Here is a 22626-nt window from a genome sequence, read left to right as displayed (position 1 = left end):
CTACATACACTTAAACTGCATCTGGGTGAACTCAGACTGCTAGAAAGTCAGTCTGATAAACTGGATTTTCTTTCTTTCTTTCTCCCTTTCTTTTTAAAAAAAAGTTGTTTCTCTAGTTGGATACTTCAAGGATTTCAGAGTGCTGAAGAGATGTATCAGAATATTACCTGCCCTTTGTGATGTCTGTAGCATCACAAATTCTTCCTGCTGAGACCACTAATTAAAGGGAGCCATCCTGTGTACATAAACAGGCTCACTTGTCTCAATCCCTTGTAAAACTGCCATCTCAAAGTTTCCTTTTCTCTCAAAAGCCTCTGCCTCGCTGCAACATTCTGCTCTTTGAGTCTTTCTTTTGATGCCCTTTGGTCTCCACGTTGTATCTTGTGGCTATACCATGAATAGCTATTCTTTGAACCTCTTCCTTAGCTGCTGATGGCTCAGCTGTGCACAATTTAGGGTTGTGCAGGATATTAAAGGGTGGGCAGCGTCTTTACAGGGATTCATGGACCTCGTCATAAGTAACAATAAATGTGCGAGGAGGGAGTTGGGAGTCGAGTACCGCAGGAATCTTCACTGGGTGGCAGGTGTTAAGAGGCCTGAGGAGTGGATGAGGATTTTTATTATTATCTTACTAGGCTTTATGTTGGGTGGTTGAGCTTCCATAGAAATGTTCACAATGCTCTTATTGCTTGAATCAAGGTTAAACAGACAAATGCATAGTAATGTCCCTGGCCTCTTAGTTAAAGCTCTCCTTAGGTCCTTTCTAACAACCAGCCACATAGAACAATATGATTTCCCTGGGTTTATAATGGTCAATAGCTATTGAATTCATGTAAGAATTTCAATTGGGATATGGTCGGCCAAATATTTACAGTATATGCTGAAAAGAATTATTTACATATTTCTTTTGATCTTCAAATATATGTGTATGTGTGTGTGTATATATATATATATTCTTTATTTTTTATTTTTTAGGGAGCTTTCTGGCAAAAATTGGAAAGCCTGCTAAACAAATTTTAAAAGAGCTGTAACACTATACACACACACACACACACACATATAATAGTAAAAATTAAAATAACATACATAGTCTCTACTAAAATAGAATAATAGAAAACTACCAATAAAAAAACCCAGAAGACTTGACTTGTATATAAAAAAGAAGAAAAAAGTTAAAAAGGTATCATCAGACTTTGCAAGATGTCGATACTAATTTGTCAAATGGAGGATGTGAAAGAAGGAGCTCAAACTAAAAATTAAAATGGGGAATAGTTGGCAAAATTGAAGTTTTTTCTATTAAAAAAACAGTTTAAAGAGGAAGATGCAATCATTTGTAGGCTTCAGTGAGCTTGTCACATTGCAGGCATCCCAGACATGTGTAAATCCATTTATTTAAATAAATTTGTTTGCTACTACTGTTTGCTAGGCACCACAAGAGGTGTGTGAGAATGCAGAGATGAATCGTGCATATAACCTGTTTTAAGAAAGCTGTCAGTGCTGGGTGCAGTGGCTCACGCCTGTAATCCCAGCACTCTGGGAAGCTGAGGTGGGAAGACTGTTTGAGCCCAGGTGTTCAAGATCATAGTTAGAGCTCATCTGTATTAAAATAAATAATAAAAATAAATAAATAAATAAATAAATAAAATAAGCATGTAAAATACTTAGAATTGTAACTAGCAATTAGTGAGAGCTCAATATGTGTTAGCCAACACTGTGATTTCTCCAGTGGTTGCATAGAAATGTGACAGGAGGCGAGTGAATCACAAGATCAGGGGATCGAGACCATCATGGCTAACATGGCAAAACCCCGTCTTTACTAAAAATACAAAAAATTAGCCAGGCATGGTGGCAGGCCCCTGTAGTCCTAGTTACTCTGGAGGGTGAGGCAAGAGAATCGCTTGAACCTTGGAGGTGGAGGTTGCAGTGAGCCGAGATTGTGCCACTGCATTCCAGCCTGGGCAACAGAGCAAGACTTCCATCTCAAGAAAAAAAAAAAAAAAAGAAAGAAAAAGAAAAGAAATGTGACACTTGTCACAAGAGACTTTGAGAAGTGTAGTCTTTCTTTGGGTAGCCATGTGTACAACTCAAATTATGGTTTTCTTACCAAAGAAGAGGAGAATGGATATTGGAGGCAGCTAGCAGTCTATGCCACCCAAGAAAACATTTTATTTAATTCAGCCAGTCTTCATGGCTCTTACTGGACATAGTGCTGGTTGTTTGTTTCTCCTCCAAATTGACACCCACACCATAGCACAACAGTTTTATGTGCTCTGCTAGGCAAAGAATGACATGGAGTTATTGCCTCTCTGTCTGGGCACAATGTGTCTCAATGTGTCTAATTACGTAGCCCATTTGTTTCCCTGACATCTAGTTCAAGGATTCTAGAGTAAGAGACAGTAAATGCATGTTGAATAATTAAATGAATTCTTGAAGCCTAATATTTTACCTTGTTTATTTTGTAAATTCAAAATATGCTGGGAAGTCTTCCAGGCTATGTGAAAAAAAAAAGTGGACCACAGCTCATGGCTAAAATGAGGTTGGTGAGCTCTTTTAATCTCTGCTGGCTGAGGTCCCGAGCAGCATGATCATCTAAGATTTGGAAGCGTCAGATGCTACAGTAGAATGGACAGTTTCTGAGTTAGCAGTCCTAGTACAGTAGAAGTGGGGTGGTTGTGATGATTAATACTGAGTGTCAACTTGATTGGACTGAAGGATGCAAAGTATTAATCCTGGGTGCTTCTGTGAGGGTGTCGCCAAAGGAAATTAACATTTGTATCAATGGGCTGGGGCAGGCAGACCCACCCTTAATCTGGATGAGCACCATCTAATCAGGTGCCAGTGAATATAAAGCAGGCAGAAGAATGTGAAAAGGCGAGACTGGCTTAGTCTCCCAGCCTACATCTTTCTCCCGTGCTGGATGCTTCCTGTCATCGAACATCAGACTCCAATCTTCAGTTTTGAGATTTAGACTGGCTCTCCTTGCCTCTCAAGCTTGCAGACAGCCTATTGTGGGACCTTGTGATCATGTAAGTTAATACTTACTAACCTCCCCTTTATGTGTGTGTGTGTGTATATATATATATATATATGTATATATATATATATATCCTATTAATTCTGTTACTCTAGAAAACCCTAATACAGTAGTATTATGAGCTAAATTGTGCCCCTTCAAAATTCATATGTTGAAGTCCTAATCCCCAGTACCTCAGAACATAACTATTTAGAGACAGCTCCTTTAAAGAGGTAATTAGACTAAAATGAGGTCTTTAGAGTGGGCCCTAAGATGACTGGTGTTAAATATAAGAAAAGGAGATTAGGACAAAGATGTACAGAAGGAAGATAATTTTAAGACACAAGAAGACAGCTATCAATAAGCCAATGAGAGGGCTCTCAGAAGAAACCAGCTCTGTTGACTCCTTGATCTCAGACTTCTTGTTTCCAGAATTGTGAGGAAAGAAATTTCTGTTGTTTAAAACACCCAGCCTGTGGTACTTTGTTGCAGTTGCCCTAGAAAATGAATACAGGGGTTTTCTTAAAGTAGCATGGTAAAGCAGAGACCAGGTTGGAGATCATCTTATGACACAGTACGGTGTGCTCCAAGAGGGTATTTGATCAAGGGCTTGGCTACTAGCCCCCTGGTGTGCTTGGACTAGTGCAGTCACTTCCTAACTGGTTTTCCTGTTTTCATTCTTTTTCTCTTTTCTTTTCTTCTTTTTCTTTAAATAACAGCTTCATTGAGATGCAATTCACTTACCATAAAATTGAACCTGTGAAAGTATAAAATTAATAATTTTTGGTATATTCTCAGAGTTGTACAACAATCACTACAATTAATTTTAGGACATTCTCACCACCTCCCTCTCCAAATTCCATACCCATTAGCAGATTCCCCATTTCCTCCCAACCCTTTCAGTTCCCACCCCCCAGACCCAATCAACCACGAATCTACTTTCTGTCTCTATAGATATGCCTATTAAATAGAAATTGTTCTCCAATACATTCCTGTCCAGATTTTTTAGGATTGGGTTGAGGAAACAGGCACTAACTGGAGCATTTTCTTGGAATAACTGAGACTGTCCTGGAAGGCTCAATAAGCCAAAGAACCTAGAATTGTCATTAGTATTTAAGCTACAGCAGTAGTGCCAAACTGTAGTCAGGTCTAGAAGGTTCGAATTGAGTGGAATGTAGTGAAGATGGCCACAAGGGAGACTATCATGCTTGAGAATTCTCTGGCAGGTGATCTTAAGACATAGTCACAAGAGGAGGAAAAAATGATAAAGAGCTAAATAAGTAGATGAAAAAATAAAAAAGAATGACAAGAGAAAGAAAAATAGTAAAGATGGGAAGGGCTTTTTTTTTTTTTGAAACGGAGTCTCAGTGCTTTGCTCTGTCACCCAGGCTAGAGTGCAGTGGTGTGATCTCAGCTCACTGCAACCTCTGCCTCCTGGGTTCAAGCGATTCTCCTGTCTCAGCCTCCTGAGAACCTGGGATTACAGGCGTGCACCACCACGCCTGGGTAATTTTTTTTGTATTTTTAGTGGGGACGGGGTTTCACCATGTTGGCTAGGCTGGTCTTGAACTGCTAACCTTGTGACCTGCCCGCCTCGGCCTCCCAAAGCACTAGGATTACAGGTGTGAGCCACCATGCCCAGCCTGGAAGGGCTCTTTTAGCTTATAAGTACTATCTCAAACAGCACTGAGTTTTGTAGTTTGATTGTTTCAAGCCAAGAGAAATTACAGTTTCAATAAGGTTTCCTGTTTTCTAGATTTCTCAGATATGTCTAAACATCCCACTATAAGTAACCACAGAACATCAACCGTAGAGTGAATTGTTCCAAGATTCTTGCAGTATTTGGCTTTCAATTACCTTTAAGTGTAGAGTACATTTAAAATTAAATAATCCATGAAGTCATCTAGAAAATAAGAAAACATGTGATTACTATGCATTTATTAGTGAGCTACAGATTCCTTGCTGTTTCAGGCCAGTATGACTACATGCAAGGAAGTCTTTTGTAATAATTCAGCTGTAATAACATGCCTCATTTAGAATGTATTAGGAATATGCTTCTCTCACTGCTGATTTAAAAAAGAAAGAATGTATCAGGAAATTATCATTCATTTGAGTTTATTAGAAAATTTTGAATAAATTATGACCAATTGCAATTAAATTTCTCCAATTTATCATGCTATACCTTGCATGAGTAGTCAAAGCGGACATAGTATACAAAGTATATAACACAAGGATAGTTTGAGTAATATGGTGGAAAGACTATATCACACGATTGTAAACACCCTGGGATCAAGATCAAATTCTAATGATTTGCACAGCTAAGGGAGTTTGTGGTGTAACACATGGTCTGATTTCCGCTTGTCCTGCATTATGTGTTAGAAATGGTTTGTGAAGGAATTCATCAATTTTGTAGCTTGCTTTATTTAGGCTCTGCACAGAGCATTCTATACTGTATGATTGTTCACTTTGTTTATCTTGTGCAGCTGTTTGCTAGAGAAACATAAGGAGGGGTTTTGAAAACAATTAATTTTTAAAAGAGATTGGGGGTTAGGAATGCTTTGGAGATGTTCCTTAATCTTCTCATTTGAATTTAAAACAGCTTTGAACAGCTAGTTCATTGTTAGGTGTTGTGATTATGAATGGGGCACCTCTGTGTGAAACTACCAAGTTCTTCTTACAAGACCTTCCAAGCAGAAAATAACCTTTTCATTTCCTGTCCTTTACCTCCCAGAAGGGGGGAGGGGATTTGCAAATAAACCCAGCTTCATGAAAACCAAAGAATATATGGTTTAATTGGTTCTTTGAATTGGCCAAATCTAACTACAGGAAGGAGAGTGATCTCTTGACCAAAATATCTAGAGTTCAGATTGCTTTTCTAGAAATTTAAGTGATACGATCATATCCTTTTATTTTAATCTTCAACAGTATTTAATAAGGAAAACATAAAATATAAACAAAGATATAATATAAATATAGAACAAATCCAAACAAATGATAATATTGATGGGAAGATTAGAAATACCATTGTTTAACTGGTCCTCTCATCACATTCTTTCTTTGAATATACTTGCATCATCTAGTTCTCCTGAAGTTCTTCTTTGGAGGTACTTTTTCTTAATGATCTTTCTTCTGAGTCTTACTGTTTATATTGGATTGCAATTTATATTTCATCATCTATTAACTTTATATGTTTATTGAAACTGTAGGGAAAGATCTGAATAAGTATAGTAAATTTTTTTTTTTTTTTTTTTTGGCAAACTTGATAGATTTGGCACAAGTTACCAGAATTTATAAACATAGCCAAAATGGTCCTTTTAGTGGTCACTCAAAGAGACATTAGTTTTTTGCTTAAAATAGCATGAGGTTTAACATGCACTATAAATGCATAGATACTTTCATGTGCGTCCGTGTGAAGAGACCACCAAACAGGCTTTGTGTGAGCAACATGGCTGTTTATTTCACCTGGGTGCAGGTGGGCTGAGTCCGAAAAGAGAGTCAGCGAAGGGAGATAGGGGTGGGGCCATTTTGTAAGATTTGGGCAGGTAAAGGAAAATTACAGTCAAAGGGGGTTTGTTCTCTGGTGGGCAGGAGTGGGGGTCGCAAGGTGCTCAGTGGGGGAGCTTGATGAGCCAGGAAAAAGACTTTCACAAGGTAATGTCATCACATAAGGCAAGGACCGGCCATTTACACTTCTTTTGTGGTGGAATATCACCAGTTAAGGTGGGGCAGGGCATTTTCATTTCTTTTGTGATTCTTCAGTTACTTCAGGCCATCTCGGCATATACATGCAAGTCACAGGGGATGCGATGGCTTGGCTTGGGCTCAGAGGCCTGACATTCCTGCCTTCTTATATTAATAAGAAAAATAAAACAAAATAGTGTTGAAGTGTGGGGGCAGCAAAAATTTTTGGGGGGTGGTATGGAGAGAGAGAATGGGCAACGTTTCTCAGGGCTGCTTCGAGCGGGATTGGGGCAGCGTGGGAACCTAGAGTGGGAGAGATTAAACTGAAGGAAGATTTTGTGGTAAGGGGTGATGTTGTGGGGTTGTTAGAAGAAACATTTGTCATGTAGAATTATTGGTGATGGCCTGGATATGGTTTTGTATGAATTGAAAAACTAAATGGAATAAGAGAAGGAGAAAAACAGGTATAAAAGGTCTAAGACTTGGGAGCACCCAGGACATCTGATTAAAGAGTGCCTAAGGAGATTCAGCATAGTCCTGCCAGCAAAGATTATTTATTTACTTCAAGAGTTTAGAGTGGCAGTTTGGGGATAGCACCAGGAGATATCAGCTGTGATGACTTGGAGAAACAGTGTAAACTGGCAGTGTAAACAAGAGCAGGGCATGTATGAGTAGCTGAGAACAGTGAATAGGAGTATGACTAGACAGAAGATAGTAAGGATGACAAGTTTTTTGGGGCACAGTCTAAGTTGCTCTGGTGTCTGGAATGAGACTGAGGCCTAATAAAAAGGAGTGTCTTATTCAGGAGCTTAAATGGGCTGTACCTTGTAGCATTCCGAGGACAGGCCTGAATTCTGGGAAGGGAAAGTGGTAAAAGTATTGTCTAGTCTTTTTTAAGTTGGTGGCTGAGCTTGGTGAGGTGTGTTTTTAAAAGACCATTAGTCTGTTCTACTTTTCCTGAAGACTAAGGACTGTAAGGGATATAAAGGTTTCACTGAATACTAACAGCCTGAAAAACTGCTTGGCTGATTTGACTAATAAAGGCTGGTCTGTTATCAGACTGTACAGAGGTGGGAAGGCTAAACTGAGGAATTATGTCTGACAGAAGGGAAGAAATGACTGCGGTGGCCTTCTCAGACCCTGTAGGAAAGGCTTCTACTTATCCAGTGAAAGTGTCTACCCAGACTAAGAGGTATTTTAGTTTTCTGACTCGAGGCATGTGAGTAAAGCCAATTTGCCAGTCCTGGGTGGGGGCAAATCCTCGAACTTGATGTGTAGGGAAGGGAGGAGGCCTGAACAATCCATGAGGGGTAGTAGAATAGCAGATGGAACACTGAGAAGTGATCTCCTTGAGGATAGATTTCTATGATGGAAAGGAAATGAGAGGTTCTAAGAGACGGGCTAGCGGCTTGTAACCTACATGGAAGAGGTTACGAAATGACGACAGAATAGAATGGGCCTGTGAGGCTGGAAGGATATGTTTTCCTTGGTCTAAGAACCATTTGCCTTGTGTGAGAAGAGACTGATAGGTGGAAGTTTCAGCAGGGGAGTAGGTGGGAGTGACCGATGTGAAGGAGAAAAACTGGCCGTGAGGGACAGAAGTTGGAGAGCTAGCTGCTTGTCTAGCCACCTTATCAGCACAAGCGTTGCCTAGAGCAATGGGATCTGATGCCTTTTGATGCCCCTTACAGTGAATGACCCCAGCTTCCTTTGGAAGTAAAGCGGCCTTGAGTAGAGTCATTATTAAAGAGGCATTCATGATGGAGGACCCTTGTGTAGTGAGAAAACCTCTTTCAGCCCATATGACCGCATGGTGGTGCAGAATATGAAAGGCATATTTAGAATCAGTATAGATATTGACGCGTAGTCCTTTTGCAAGAGTGAGGGCTTGAGTTAAGGCAACTAGTTTGGCTTGCTGAGAGGTAGTGGAGGGGGGCAGAGTGCTAGCCTCAATGATAGATGTGGAAGATACTATAGCATAGCCTGCCTTTGCTGGTGAGTGGCAATTAGGCCTGGTGGAACTGCCATCAATAAACCAAGTGTGATCAGGGTGAGAAACAGGGAAGAAGGAAATGTGCGGAAATGGGGTGAATGTCAGGTGGATCAGAGAGATGCAATCATGAGGGTCAGGTGTGGTATCCAGAATAATGTGGGAGGCTGGATTGAAGTTCGGGCCAGGAACAACGGTAATTGTGGGAGACTCAACAAACAGTGAGTATAGCTGAAGGAGCCGGGAAGCAGAAAGTATATGCATCAGGTATGAGGAAGAAAATAGATTTTGGAAGTTATGAGAACTGTAAGAGTGAGTTGAGCATAGTTTGTGATTTTGAGGGCCTCTAAAAGTATTAAAGTAGCGGCAGCCGCTGCACGCAGACATGAGGGCTAGGCTAAAACAGTAAGGTCAAGTTGTTTGGACAGAAAGGCTACAGGGTGTGGTACTGGCTCTTGTGTGTAAGAATTCTGACCACGATAACCATGCCTAGGAAGGAAAGGAGATGTTGTTTTGTAGAAGGTGCTAGGGTTTGAGAGATCAGTCGGACGCAATTGGCAGGGAGAGCACGTGTGTTTTTATGAGAATTATGATGAGATAGGTAACAGATGAGGAAGAAATTTGGGCTTGACTGAAGTAATGGGGGCTGTCTGTGAAGCTTTACGGCAGTACAGCCCAGGTAGTTTGCTGAGCCTGATGGGTGTCAGGGTCAGTCCAAATGAAAGTGAAGAGAGGCTGGGATGACGGGTGCAAAGGAATAGTAAAGAAAGCATGTTTGAGATCCAGAACAGAATAATGGATTATGGAGGGAGGTATTGAGGATAGGAGAGTATATGGGTTTGGCACCATGGGGTGGATAGGCAAAACAATTTGGTTGATAAGGCATAGATCCTGAACGAACTTGTAAGGCTTGTCTGGTTTTAGGACAGGTAAAATGGGGGAATTGTAAGGAGAGTTTACAGGTTTTAAAAGGCCATGCTGTAGCAGGCGAGTGATAACAGGCTTTAATCCTTTCAAAGCATGCTGTGGGATGGGATATTGGCATTGAGCAGGGTAAGGGTGATTAGGTTTTAATGAGATGGTAAGGGGTGCATGATCGGTCACCAAAGAGGGAGTAGAGGTATCTTATACTTGTGGGTTAAGGTGGGGGAATGCAAGAGGAGGACGCAAAGGAGGCTTTGGATTGGGAAGAAGGGCAGCAATGAGATGCAGCTGTAATCCAGGAATAGTCAGGGAAGCAGATAATTTAGTTAAAGTGTCTCAGCCTAATAAGGGAACTGGGCAGGTGGGGATAATTAAAAGGAGTGCTTAAAAGAGTATTGTCTAAGTTGGCACCAGAGTTGGGGAGTTTTAAGAGGTTTAGAAGCCTGGCTGTCAATACCCACAACAGTTATGGAGGCAAGGGAAACAGGCCCTTGAAAAGAAGGTAATGTGGAGTGGGTAGCCTCTGTATTGATTAAGAAGGGGACGGGCTTACCTTCCACTGTGAGAGTTACCTGAAGCTCGGCGTCCGTGATGGTCTAGGGGGCTTCCGAGGCGATCAGGCAGTGTCAGTCTTCAGCTGCTAAGCTGAGAAGATCTAAGAAGCAGTCAGAGAGCCTTGGGCCAGAGTTCCAGGGACTCTGGGAGTGGCTGCCAGGTGAGTTGGACAGTCCAATTTCCAGTGGGGTCCCACACAGATGGGACGCAGCTTAGGAGGAATCCTGGGCTGCAGGCATTCCTTGGCCTTGTGGCCAGATTTCTGAAGCAAGCTCCTGGGGGAGGAGGTTCTGGAGGAATGCCTGGCCGCTGTGGTTCAGACGTTTGGAAGTTCTTGTGTGCTGGAGATGTGGCTGGGGTTTGTCTCACAGTGGAGGCAAGGAATTGCAACTTTTTTCTATTACTGTATACCTTGAAGGCGAGGTTAATTAAATCCTGTTGTGGGGTTTGAGGGCCAGAATTTAATTTTTGGAGTTTTATTTAATGTCGGGAGCAGATTGGGTAATAAAATGTATTTTGAGAATAAGACGGCCTTTTAACCTTTTAGGGTCTGGGGCTGTAAAGTGTCTCAGGGTTGCTGCCAAAGGAGTCATGAACTGGGCTGGATTTTTATATTTGATGAAAAAGAGCCTAAACGCTATCTGATTTGGGATAAAGAAAAAGGAGCATTAACCTTGACTATGCCTTTAGCTCCAGCCACCTTTTTAAGAGTAAATTGCTGAGCAGGTGGGGGAGGGCTAGTCACGGAACGAAACTGTAAGCCGGACCAGGTGTGAGGAGGGGAGGTGATAAAAGGATTATAGGGTGGAGGAGCGGAGGCTGAGGAAGAATTGGGACATAGCTCGGCCTGGCGAGGAGCAGCCTGGGGAGGAGGGGAGAGGTCAGATGGGTCTGTAGAAAAGGAAGATTAGAAAGACTCAGCGATGCTTGGGGTTGGTACTGAGGGGACAGGTGGGAGGGAAAGAAGGAAGATTTGGGATCTGTTGCATTGGGAACAGAGACTAGAGAGGGACCAATGTGTAAAAGAATGCCTGGATGTCAGGCACCTCAGACCATTTGCCCATTTTACGACAAGAATTATTTAGATCTTGCAGGATGGAAAAATTGAAAGTGCCATTTTCTGGCTATTTGGAACTACTGTCGAGTTTGTATTGGGGTCAAGCGGCATTGCAGAAGAAAATAAGATGCTTAGATTTTAGGTCATGTGAGAGTTGAAGAGGTTTTAAGTTCTTAAGAACACAGGCAAAGGGAGAAGGAGGAATGGAGGGTGGAAGGTTGCCCATAGTGAAGGAGGCAAGCCCAGAGAAAAGAGAGAGTAGAGACATGGAGGGAAGGGGTTTGGGGGTTCTTACCCTCCAGAAAAGTGGGAAAGGGGTCGGGGCACAGAGATACGAGGTCGGAGCATAGAAATAAGGGATTGGGGCATAGAGATATAAGAGGTTGGGGCACGGAAATAAGGGATTGGGGCACAGAGATATATGGGGTTAGGGTACTTGCCCCTCCCCTAGAAAAGTGGGACTTGCCGCTAAGGGTGAAGGAGAAGGGGTTGGGGGTTTCTTGCCCCCCAGAAAGGTGGAAAAGGGGTAGAGACACAGAAGGGCTTGGGGTACTTGCCCCTACCCCAGAAAAGTGGGACTTGCTGCTAAGGGTGAAGGACCAAGGCAGGTGTCCCTGCGTGGTCTGATACCTCTGAAACGTGGGTGAATAATCAGAGAGGTGTCCCTGCAATGATTAAACACCAAGGGAAGGCTGCCTTCCCAGTCCATCACCAGCGCCGGAGTTTTGGGTCCACGGATAAAATGTGTCTCCTTTGTCTCTACCAGAAAATGAAAGGAATTGAAATTAAAAGAAGGGAGAGATTGAAGTGTGGTGCCGAGATTGAAAGGAGAAAGAGGTTGAGGGATAGTGAGGGAGGTTGGAGAAGAGAGTAAAAAGAGGCCGCTTACCGGATTTGAAATTGGTGAGATGTTTGTTTCTTGGGCTGGTCGGTCTGAGGACCTGAGGTCGTAGGTGGATCTTTCTTACTGAGCAAAGAACAGGAGGACAGGGGATTGATCTCCCAAGGGAGGTCCCCTGATCTGAGTCACAGCACCAAATTTCACTCGCATCCGTGTGAAGAGACCACCAAACAGGCTTTGTATGAGCAACATGGCGGTTTATTTCACCTGGGTGCAGGCAGGCTGAGTCTGAAAAGACAGTCATCGAAGGGAGATAGGGGCGGGGCCGTTTTATAAGATTTGGGCAGATAAAGGAAAATTACAGTCAAAGGGGATTTGTTCTCTGGTGGGCGGGTGGGGGGTCGCAAGGTGCTCAGTGGGGGTGCTTTTTGAGCCATCATGAGCCAGGAAAAAGACTTTCACAAGGTAATGTCATCACTTAAGGTAAGGACCGGCCATTTACATTTCTTTTGAGGTGGAATGTCATCAGTTAAGGCGGGGCAGGGCATTTTCACTTCTTTTGTGATTCTTCAGTTACTTCAGGCCATCTGGGCATATAGGTGCAAGTCACAGGGGATGCGATGGCTTGACTTGGGCTCAGAGGCCTGACAGATACTAATGATAGAGTTCAAAGACTCTGATGAATGTTTACCCATATAATAACAACTCAATTAAGATTTAGAGCATTTCCATCACCCCAGCAAGCTCCCTTGTGATTTGTTTCCCATCACTCTCCATTCTCCCTTCCAATCACCCCACACAACTACTATTCTGATTTCTATCATCAGATTTTTGTTTTGCCTCTTCTGAAACTTTAGGTAAATGGAATCATACTTTTTGTTGGGCTTTTTTCTTTCAACACGATTTTGAGATTCATCCATGTTGCCTGTGTCAGTGATTTGTTTCTTCTTATGGCATGAGTGTATCAGTTTGCTAACCTTTTGCTTGTTCATAGGCATTTTGGCTATTTCCAGTTTGGCCTGTTATAAATAAAGTTGCTATAAACATTTCTGTACAAACTTTTGTAGAAATAAGTTTTCATTTCTTTTGGGTAAATAGCTGGAAGTAGAATGGTTGGGTCACTGGGTTGTATATGTTTACCTTTATAAAAAATTACCAAATACTTTTCCAAAGTGATGATACCATTTTTCACTTCTACCTGCAACATATTAGAGTGTCAGTTGTTTTACAGCATAACTAATACTTGGTAGACAAATCTTTTAATTTTAGCCATTGTGGCAGATAGGCAGGAATAGTTTATTGTAGTTTTAATTTGCATTTTCCTGGCAACTGATAATGTTGAAAACATTTTATGTACATGTTGGTTATTTTTATATCTTTTATGAAGTGTCTTTCCCTATTGTTTTTATTTGGTTGCCTGTTTTATTACTGGGCTGTACAAGTTTTAGAAATTTCCTAAATACAATCCTAAATTCATAATTATGAAATTATGAATTCATGTTATGAATTCATAAATTATGAAATTATGAATTATGAAATTATGAAATCCTAAATTCATATTATGAAATTTCCTAAATTCATAATACATAGGTATTGTGAATTCTTTCACCCTGTCTGTGGCTAGCTTATTTATTTTACTAGTAATGTCTTTTGATGAGCAATTTTGAATTTTGATGAAGTCTCATTTTTCAAAATTTCCTCTGGTCCATTCTATCTGTCTTGTGTAAAAATTTTTGGTCTACCTTATGTTTGTGAAAATATAAGGCAATTTCTTTTATAAAAGCATTATAGTTTTATCTTTAATGTTATGTCAATGATTCATCTCAAAATAATTTGTATGTAGAGTTTGAAGTAGGAGTCAAGGATCAATTTTCTTCCTATATGGATACACAGTTGTTTCAGTCCCATTTGTTGAAAAGACTTTCCTTTGGTCGCCAAATATATTGTTTTGGCACATACGTAAAAACCAGTTCACCATAAGATGGTGGGTCTCTTTCAAGACTGTTATGTATTTGTCTATTCTTATGTCATTGCAACACTTATTTGATATTGTAGCTTTATAGTAGTAAATCTTGAAATTAGATAGTGTAAGTCTTCCAGCTTTATTCTACTTTTTCAAGATGTTTTGGCTATCTTAGCTCTTTTCATTTTTACATAAATTTTGAAAATTAGCTTGTCAGTTTCTACAAAAACTTGTTAGGATTTTTATTGAGATTCCGTGAATCTAAAGATCAATTTAGTGAGAAGTTACATCTTAATACTATTTATCTCAATCAATAAACATGGGTCATCTCACTATTTATTTGAGTCTTCATTAATTTCTCTCAACATTGTTTGGTAGTATTGAGAGTAAATGTGTTGGACAGCTTATATTCAACTTATTCCTGGGTATTTTATGGTTTTTTGATACTATTATAAATGGTGCTTTTGAATTTCATTTTTCATTTGTTGTTGCTAGTATATAGAAACACAATGGTTTTTATTGTCCTTGTATCCTGCAAATATACTAAATTTTCTTACTAGATTTAATAGATTATTTTGGATTACTTAGCAATTTTTATGTATACAATTATATTGCCTGCAGATAAGGACAATTTTATTTCTTCCACTCCAGTGTTTATGCATTTTATTTCTTTCTCTTACCTTATTGCATTGCCAAGGGCCTCTGGTACAATGTTTAATAAAAGTAGTGAGAGTGAACATGCTTACTTTTTTACTAATCTTAGAAGGGGGAAAGTATTCAGTCTTTAATCATTAAGTATAATGTTAGTTATAGGTTTTTCATAGATGCCTTTTCCTTTATTAGACTGAGGAAATTTCCTTTTGTTACTAGTTTGCTGAGAGTTTTAATCATGAATGGGCGTCAAAATTTGCATTAGCTTTTCCACACCGATTGTGATGTTTGTTGATTTTTTTGAATATTGAACCAACCTTACATTCTTGGATTAAATCCCACTGGGAGGTATATAGATATAAATATATATAAGTATATGTAGTAATGTAAATAGTAATAAATAGTAATATAGTATAAATAGTAATACTATAAATAGTAATATATAGTAATATAAATATATATTAGTATGTGTATATATAGTAATATAGATATATAGTAAGATAATATAGTAATATAGATATATATTACTATATATACATATACCTATAAATACTATATATACTATATGACTATATATACATATACCTATAAATAATAATAGAAATAGTAATAAATAGTAATATCATATAAATAGTAATATATAGTAATATAAATAGATATATATCTCTCTATATTAGAATATGTATAAATAGATATGTATCTATTTATATTAGTATATATACTAATTTATATATCTCTAATATATATTTACTAATATTACTAATATTTACTAATAATAGTAAATCAAGTATATATAAAATAAAAATTGTATTATATATAAAACTATTTTTTGCATCAACATTTATGGGAAATATTGGTCTGTAATTTATTTTTTAGCAATGATTCTTGTCTGGTTTTGTTGTAAAGATTATGATGGCCTCATAAAATTAGTTGAGAACTGGTCCCACTTTCTTTCATTTCTTAAAGAGTTTGTGTAACATTGGTATAATTTTTCCTTAGCTCATTGATATAATTCACTAGCGAGGTCATTTGGGCTCCTAGTGTTCTTTATAGGAAGGTTTTTAATCATGAGTTTCATTTTTATATTAGATAGAGGACTATTCAGATTTTCTATTTTCTTTTAGCACTTTTGAACACAAATTTTTGTTTTTTAAAAATTCATTTTATCTAGATTGGTGAATTTATTAGCATAATGTTGTTTAGAATTTTTTTTATCTTTTTAGTATCTGGTAGATCTTTTTTTATTGCTAATATTTATTTTATTTCTTTTCCCCCCACTATCAGAGAGTCAAGCTAGAGGTTTATCTTACTTGAAAATTTTTCAGTTATTTGGATCTCTGTGCTGACATTTTTCATGAATCAAAGTTGGAAAAAAAATTAGCTATTAGTTCTTCATTTTTTTCTACCCCATCTTCTCTCTCACATCTTTTTTTCTGGCTGCAATCACATATATTAGACTTCTTGAAACTCACATATATTAGATGCTTTTGATGCATTGTTCAACTTTTTCTAATTTTCTTTTCTTTCTGTGCTTTATTTTGTCTTTAAGTTTACTGATGTATTATTTCATTCTATTCAATCAGCTATTAATCTCATATAATATTATTTTATTTAATATACTATATTTTTTCAGTTATTTATATTTTTTGCAACTTTTCCAAATTGCTTCTAAAATTCCCCGTAGTTTCACCCATTATATTATATGCCCTATACACTGTAACATATTAATCATAGTTATTTTAACTTCCTTGTCCATTTTTTGGTAAATTTCTTTTAACTGACTTTTCCCTTGACTACAGGTCATATTTTCCTATATAGTGATTTTTATTATATTTTGGATATTCTGGGCAATGCATTGTTGAGATGTCAGATTTTTTATTTTTCTCTGAAGAGTGTTAATTTATATTCTAGTATGCAGCTAAATAACTGGCAGGTTATTTCAGTAAGTGGAGGCTTGGTTTCTCTTTTCGAGGGTAGGTCTATTTTTTGTATTTTCCTTAGTCCTACAGGGAATTCCTTAGTTTTGGGAAAGTAGTTTTTACTCTGAGACATGGCTCTTCTGGGATTTCAATAGAAAGACCAAGGTGTTTACCAAGACCCTCTGACTTAGAAGGATGTGCATCCAAATCTCTCTCTTTCCTGTGTTGGGCAGCAGCTGAAAATTCTGGTTACACCTTTCAGACTTACAAATATTGTTTACCCTTGAACTCTTTGGCGTTTCAACTATGCACAGCTCAGGCATCTTTCAGGGTTTGGAGATAATTTATTTGCAATTTTAAAGCTTTCCATTTTTATTCTTTCTTTCTAAAATGTCTCCCCGGTTTTATAACTTTTCTGGAAGTACCATTCACCTTTTTCAGACTCTTTATACCTAAAAGACTGTACCTTTCTGCTTCATTTCTAGACATCATGTGCAGTGTGGACCTGAGGAGTTAACTCAGATGATAAGCTTATTAAGCATATATTTCATTTAATATGGTTCCAGTTTTTCAGAGGTCATACCCCCTTCAATTTCTACCTTCTTTTGGTCACTCCCCATTACCTTCAAAATTTTTAAAATATTTTGTCCAGAGTTTATAATTGCAAGAAGACTAGTGCTATATAAGCTACCAAAACTGAAACTCCAAAGAAGCATTTTTTTTGTTTACCCTTGGTAATTTATCTACATCTATATCTATAATTAATTACAACCGTATATCACTTCATGATGGGAATATGTTCTGAGAAATGTGTCATTAGGTGATTTATTGTGTGAACATCATAGAGTGTACTTACACAAACCTAGATGGTGTAGCTTACTAAACACCTAGGTTATGTGATGTGGCCTATTGCTCCCAGCTACAAATCTGTTGATGTACTGAATATTCTAGGCAATTGTAACACAATGGCAAGTATTTGCACATCTAAACATTGTTAAACATAAAAAGGTACAATAAAAATATGGTTTAAAAGGTAAAAAATGGTACGTCTGTAGGGTACTTATCATGAATGGAGCTTGCAGGACTGGAAGTTGATCTGGGTGAGTCAGTGAGTGAGTGGTGAATGAATATGAAGGCCTAGGACATTATTGCGCACTACTGGAGACTTATAAACACTGTACACTTAGGCTACTCTAAGTTTATAGAATTGTTTTTCTTCAGTAATTAATAGCTTACTATAACTTTTTCACTTTATGTTTAATTTTTTAAACTTTTTGACATTTTTATAATAACACTTAGTTTAAAACACAAACACATTGTATAGCTATACCAAAATATTTTCTTTCTTTATATCCGTATTCTGTAAGTTTTTTTATTTTTCTATTTCTATTTTTATTTTTCACGTAAAATTTTTTTTTTGTTAAACACACACACACACACACACACACACACACACACACACACACACACGTACAACATCAGCCTAGGCCTACAGAGGGTCAAAATCATTGATATCACTGTCTTCTACCTCTGCATCCCCATTTCAGCGGGAATAACCCGCATGCAGCTGTCATCTCCTGTGATAGCAATGATTTCTTCTGGAATGCCTCCTGAAAGACCTTCTTGAGGCTGTTTCACAGTTAACTTTTTTAAAAAAGTATTAGGCGTATAATTGTTTTTTAAAAAATTATTTTTATTTCAATAGCTTTGGGGTACAGGTGGTTTTGGTTACATGGGTAAGTTCTTTAGTGGCGATTTCTGAGATTTTGGTGCAAACATTCACCTGAGCAGTATACATGCAATATGTAGTCTTTTATCCCTCACTCCCCTCTGACTGTTATTCTCCTCAGTTCCCAGAGTCCACATCATTCTTATGTCTTTGCATCCTCATAATTTAGCTCCCACTTTTAAGTGAGAACATAGGGTATTTGGTTTTCCATTCCTGAGTTACTTAGAATAATGGCTTCCAGCTCCATTCAAGTTGCTGCAAAAGACTTTTCATTCCTTTTTATGGCCAAATAGTATTCCATAGAGAATATGTACTACGTTTTCTTTATCCACTCCTTGGTTGATGGGCACTTAGGCTGGTTCCATATCCTTACAACTGTGAATTGTGATGCTATAAACATGTGTGTGCATATCTCTTTTTCATATGATGACTTTTCCTTTGGGTAGGTAGGTGCCCAGTGGGATTGCTGAATGGAATGGTAATTCTACTTGTAGTTGTTTAAGGAATTTCCATACTGTTTTCCAAAGTGGTTGTACTAGTGGAGTGTACTCTAAAATAAAGATTAATAGTATAGTAAATACATAAACTAGTAACATAGTCATTTATTACCATTATCAAGTATTATGTACTATACATAATTGTATGTGCTATACTTTAATATGACTGGCAGCACAGTAGGTTTGTTTACACCAGCATCATCACAAACATGTGAGTAATGCACTGGGCTACAAGGTTACCATGGCTAAGAAATCATTAGGTGATAGAAATTTTTCAGCTCCATAATAACTTTACAGGGACCACCATAGTATGTGTGGTCCATTGTTGACTGAAATGTCATTATGTGGGACATGACAGTGTTTATGTTTATATTTAACTAAATGTCCTTTAATAATTTCCAGGGTATATGAATGAACTCTTTATCATGACACCATAAAGAGGAGTTCCTCATTTGTCCTTGCAGATTTGGATTTATTAAGATTGTGATAAAATGTCTCTCTTGGTTTTATCTAAAGCTGAGTTTATTATTTCTTTCCAAAACATGGTTTTTCTCTCATGTTTCTTATTTCAGTAATTAGTACCCAGTCACTTAACCCAGAAACCAGAGATTCATCCTTATATTTTCTCCTTTCTTTAATCCTAACATCCGAGAGGCAGTAAGAGCAAGAACTTAGAGCATAGGCTATGCCTGGCTTTCATCCCTGCTCTTTCTAGTACTAGTTGCATGGTCTTGTATTAACTCACATAAAATGCTTAGAATAATTCCTGGTATGTAATAAGTGCTAAATAAATGTCCTATTTATTACCACAAATAAAAAATAAATCAATGTCAATCATAAATCAATCATTACTTATCAGCATTTGAATCTTTCAATTTCTTTGCCACCTTCCAGTCTAAATTCCTACTCCCACCTAAATTGCTGTAACAAGGATCTAATTATTCTTCTCCATTTCTACTCCTCAACTTCAGTTCATTTCCCATCCTACTGCCAGACTGAGCTTTTCAAAATGAACTTATCATGTTACTCTGCTATGTAATACCCTTTAGTGGCTTCCATTTGCTTTCAGTATAAATTCCTATGTAAATCCTTACCGTATAATCCTTACCATATATAACAGTGTCGTATAGCCTCTGTTTTCCTACCAGGCCTCGTATTGCAACAGTCTCCTCTCTTGTTTCCACACTCCACCCACATTGTTGTTGTTGTTGCTTTCTTTCTTTTTTTAAATAATTGTCCCTAGAACTCCCCGATTTCTTATTCATTTTAGGACACTTGCACTCATTGCCTCTCTCAAGTTTCAGCTTCATTGTTCCCTCATCAGAGTAAGCTATTTCTAAACCTCCCTTTGAATACAACCTGGTTCAACTAATCTAAAACTTTGGTTTTTGAGAAGGTTAATAAAATTGATGTCTTTAACCAGACTGACCAAAGAAAAAGAGAAAAGATGGCAAACCACCAATATAGAAATGAAAGAGAGAACTGCAGACCATGAAGTCAGTAAAAGGATAATAAATAAATTTTATAAGAAACTTTATGGCAATACATTTGACAAATTGGATGAAATGAACAAATTTCTTTACAAATTTCTTTTTTAATTAATCTTCTTTAAAAAAATTTTTTTTTAAATTTCCATAGGTTTTTGGGGAATAGGCAGTATTTAGCGATTTGTGAGATTTTGGTGCACCCATCACCCGAGTAGTGCAGGCTGAACCCAATTTGTAGTCTCTTATCCCTCACCCACTTCTCACCCTTTCCCCCGTCCTCAGAGTCCATTGTGTACAGATACGAATTCTGAAGGCTTAAGAATTTTCTCAAGAAAAACAACATGAATAGCCCTACATCTATTTTTAAAATCAAGTTCATAGTAAAACTTTTTCAACAAAGAGTTCTCCCATTCCAGACAGTGTCACTGTCAAGTATTTAAAGAAGTAATATTATTCTTCTACCAACTTTTCCATAAAATACAAGAGCTGAGAATACTTTCCAACTCATCCTATGAGGTTTGCATAGTTTCAGAAAGGAAATATGCTGTAATTATTACCTTCATTCTTCCTCATGTAATACGTGTTTTTTTCTGACTGCCTTCAAGATTTTCACTTTATCTTTGTTTTTCAGTGGTTTGAATATGATGTGTCCAAGTGAAGGGTTTTTAAGTGGTGGTAGGATGGTGATTCGTAGTGTTCTCTGAGTTTCTCGAATCTGTAGTCTGATTTTTTAAATTATTTTTGGAAAATGTCGGCCATTATTTCTTCAAATATTTCTCATTCCCTATTCTTTCTTGTGTACACTGGGATTCCAATTACACATGTGTTAGACCTCTTGATATTGTTTCATAGCTCTTAGATGTTCTGCTCTGTATTTTTAATTATTTTTGCCTTTAATATTTCAGATAGGGTGACTTGTATTTACTCATCTTTAAGTTCATTAATTTTTTTTCCTCCATGGGCTTGGCAATGTTGAATCTACTGAGGAATCTGTCAAAGAAATTCTTCATCACTTATGATTTTTCACTGTTGCATTTCTATTTGGGTCTTTCTATTAGTTTTCATCACTCTGCTAAAATTTCCCATTTGTCTATGCATGTTGTCCACATTTTCCACTAGAACTTTTAATACAATAATTTATTTTAAATTCTTTGTCTGACTGTTTCAACAATTGGATCACATCTCCTTTGCTTCTTAACAGTGGGTTTTTTTTTTTATAGTCTTATAATTTTTGGTTGATTGAAACCAGGCATTGTGTTTAGGACAATAGAGACGCTGGTAAATTGTATTTATGCCTGAGTAATGGGCATGCCTCTCTATTGTTGTGGTGGGGTACGTTAAGTCAGTGTAGGCAGAAGTTGAAATGGGTTTGTTTGTTTTGCTGTGGTTACCTTCATTGTACTACAGTCTTCAAATTTCCTCCAGGGCTATCTTGTAGTTAAGTTGGGGGTTGAATCTTTCAGATATTTCTCAATGATCATGTTCTGCCTCAACTTTTGGTCTTCCCTAGGAGCCCATGACTTTGAGTAGGTTTTCTCTCTGTCCTTGCCCCTCCTTCAGTGGTAGACTACTTTTACTTGATACTTAATGCTAGCCAGCCTGGTGTTGGGGCTGAGGTAAAAGGGCCTTTCCTGTTGTCCTTTTTTTATTCCTAGTCTTAGGCAGGCCTTGTGAACCTGGGTCTCAAGAGTGGAATTTTCCAAATGATTCTGCCCCTCTTTCATATGATGTCCATACTCCCTGCTATCCGTATGATAGCCTTATACCTTTGGTAGATCTTGTGGGGAAAAAGTTTTCTGCCTTTCCCTCAGTCGTAAGATATCTTGAATGGTCAGAGCCCAGGATGGTTCCTTCCTCCTTTCCCAGTGGTACGAGTTTTTGGTTTTGTTTTCCTGTCTGCTTCTCCTAGCTGCAGTTGGGCCCTACCTGTGCCCTGCCTTTTCCCCATGCTCTTAAGGCATTTATTCGGTAAGAGAGATAGGGGGAAAGGATCTAGATGGGGCTTTTTGCCTCTCCAGCAGTGGAGGCTACCCCTCCCCTCTCCCAAGCACATAGGCCAAGGGAAGTTTTCTGTGGTCTTTCGCCCTGCCCCTTTGGCATTATACTCTCTCATTAGTTAGTACGTGGTGATGGTGGTGGAGAAGAGCCTGTGAAGTGGTACAAACACTCTTTATGTCTGTGGCTCCCAGGGGCTCCTATACTTTCAGGTAAGTTCACACTGAGCTGTTAGCAATTCATCATAAACTTTAAGCTAAAATCTTTTTATCCCTTTGTGTGGCATCCTATTTTCCTCCCATACTCTACTCCACCTGGCCAGGG

At 38.2% G+C, this 22626-nt stretch overlaps 1 non-coding gene across 1 annotated transcript; it reads right to left on the bottom strand.

Moving 5' to 3' along the window:
• Positions 1-974: 974 nt before the first annotated feature.
• Positions 975-1036, bottom strand: LOC112439151 (U7 small nuclear RNA). Its single transcript, XR_003027452.1, has one exon. It is a non-coding gene; the product is annotated as a U7 small nuclear RNA (small nuclear RNA).
• Between the last annotated feature and the right edge of the window lie 21590 nt (positions 1037-22626).

The sequence above is a fragment of the Pan paniscus genome, chromosome 13 (genome assembly GCF_029289425.2).
Source record: "Pan paniscus chromosome 13, NHGRI_mPanPan1-v2.0_pri, whole genome shotgun sequence".
NCBI classification, from domain to species: domain Eukaryota; kingdom Metazoa; phylum Chordata; class Mammalia; order Primates; family Hominidae; genus Pan; species Pan paniscus.
Note: the sequence above shows the minus strand (reverse complement) of the source record. Positions and strands in the feature narration are given on the sequence as shown.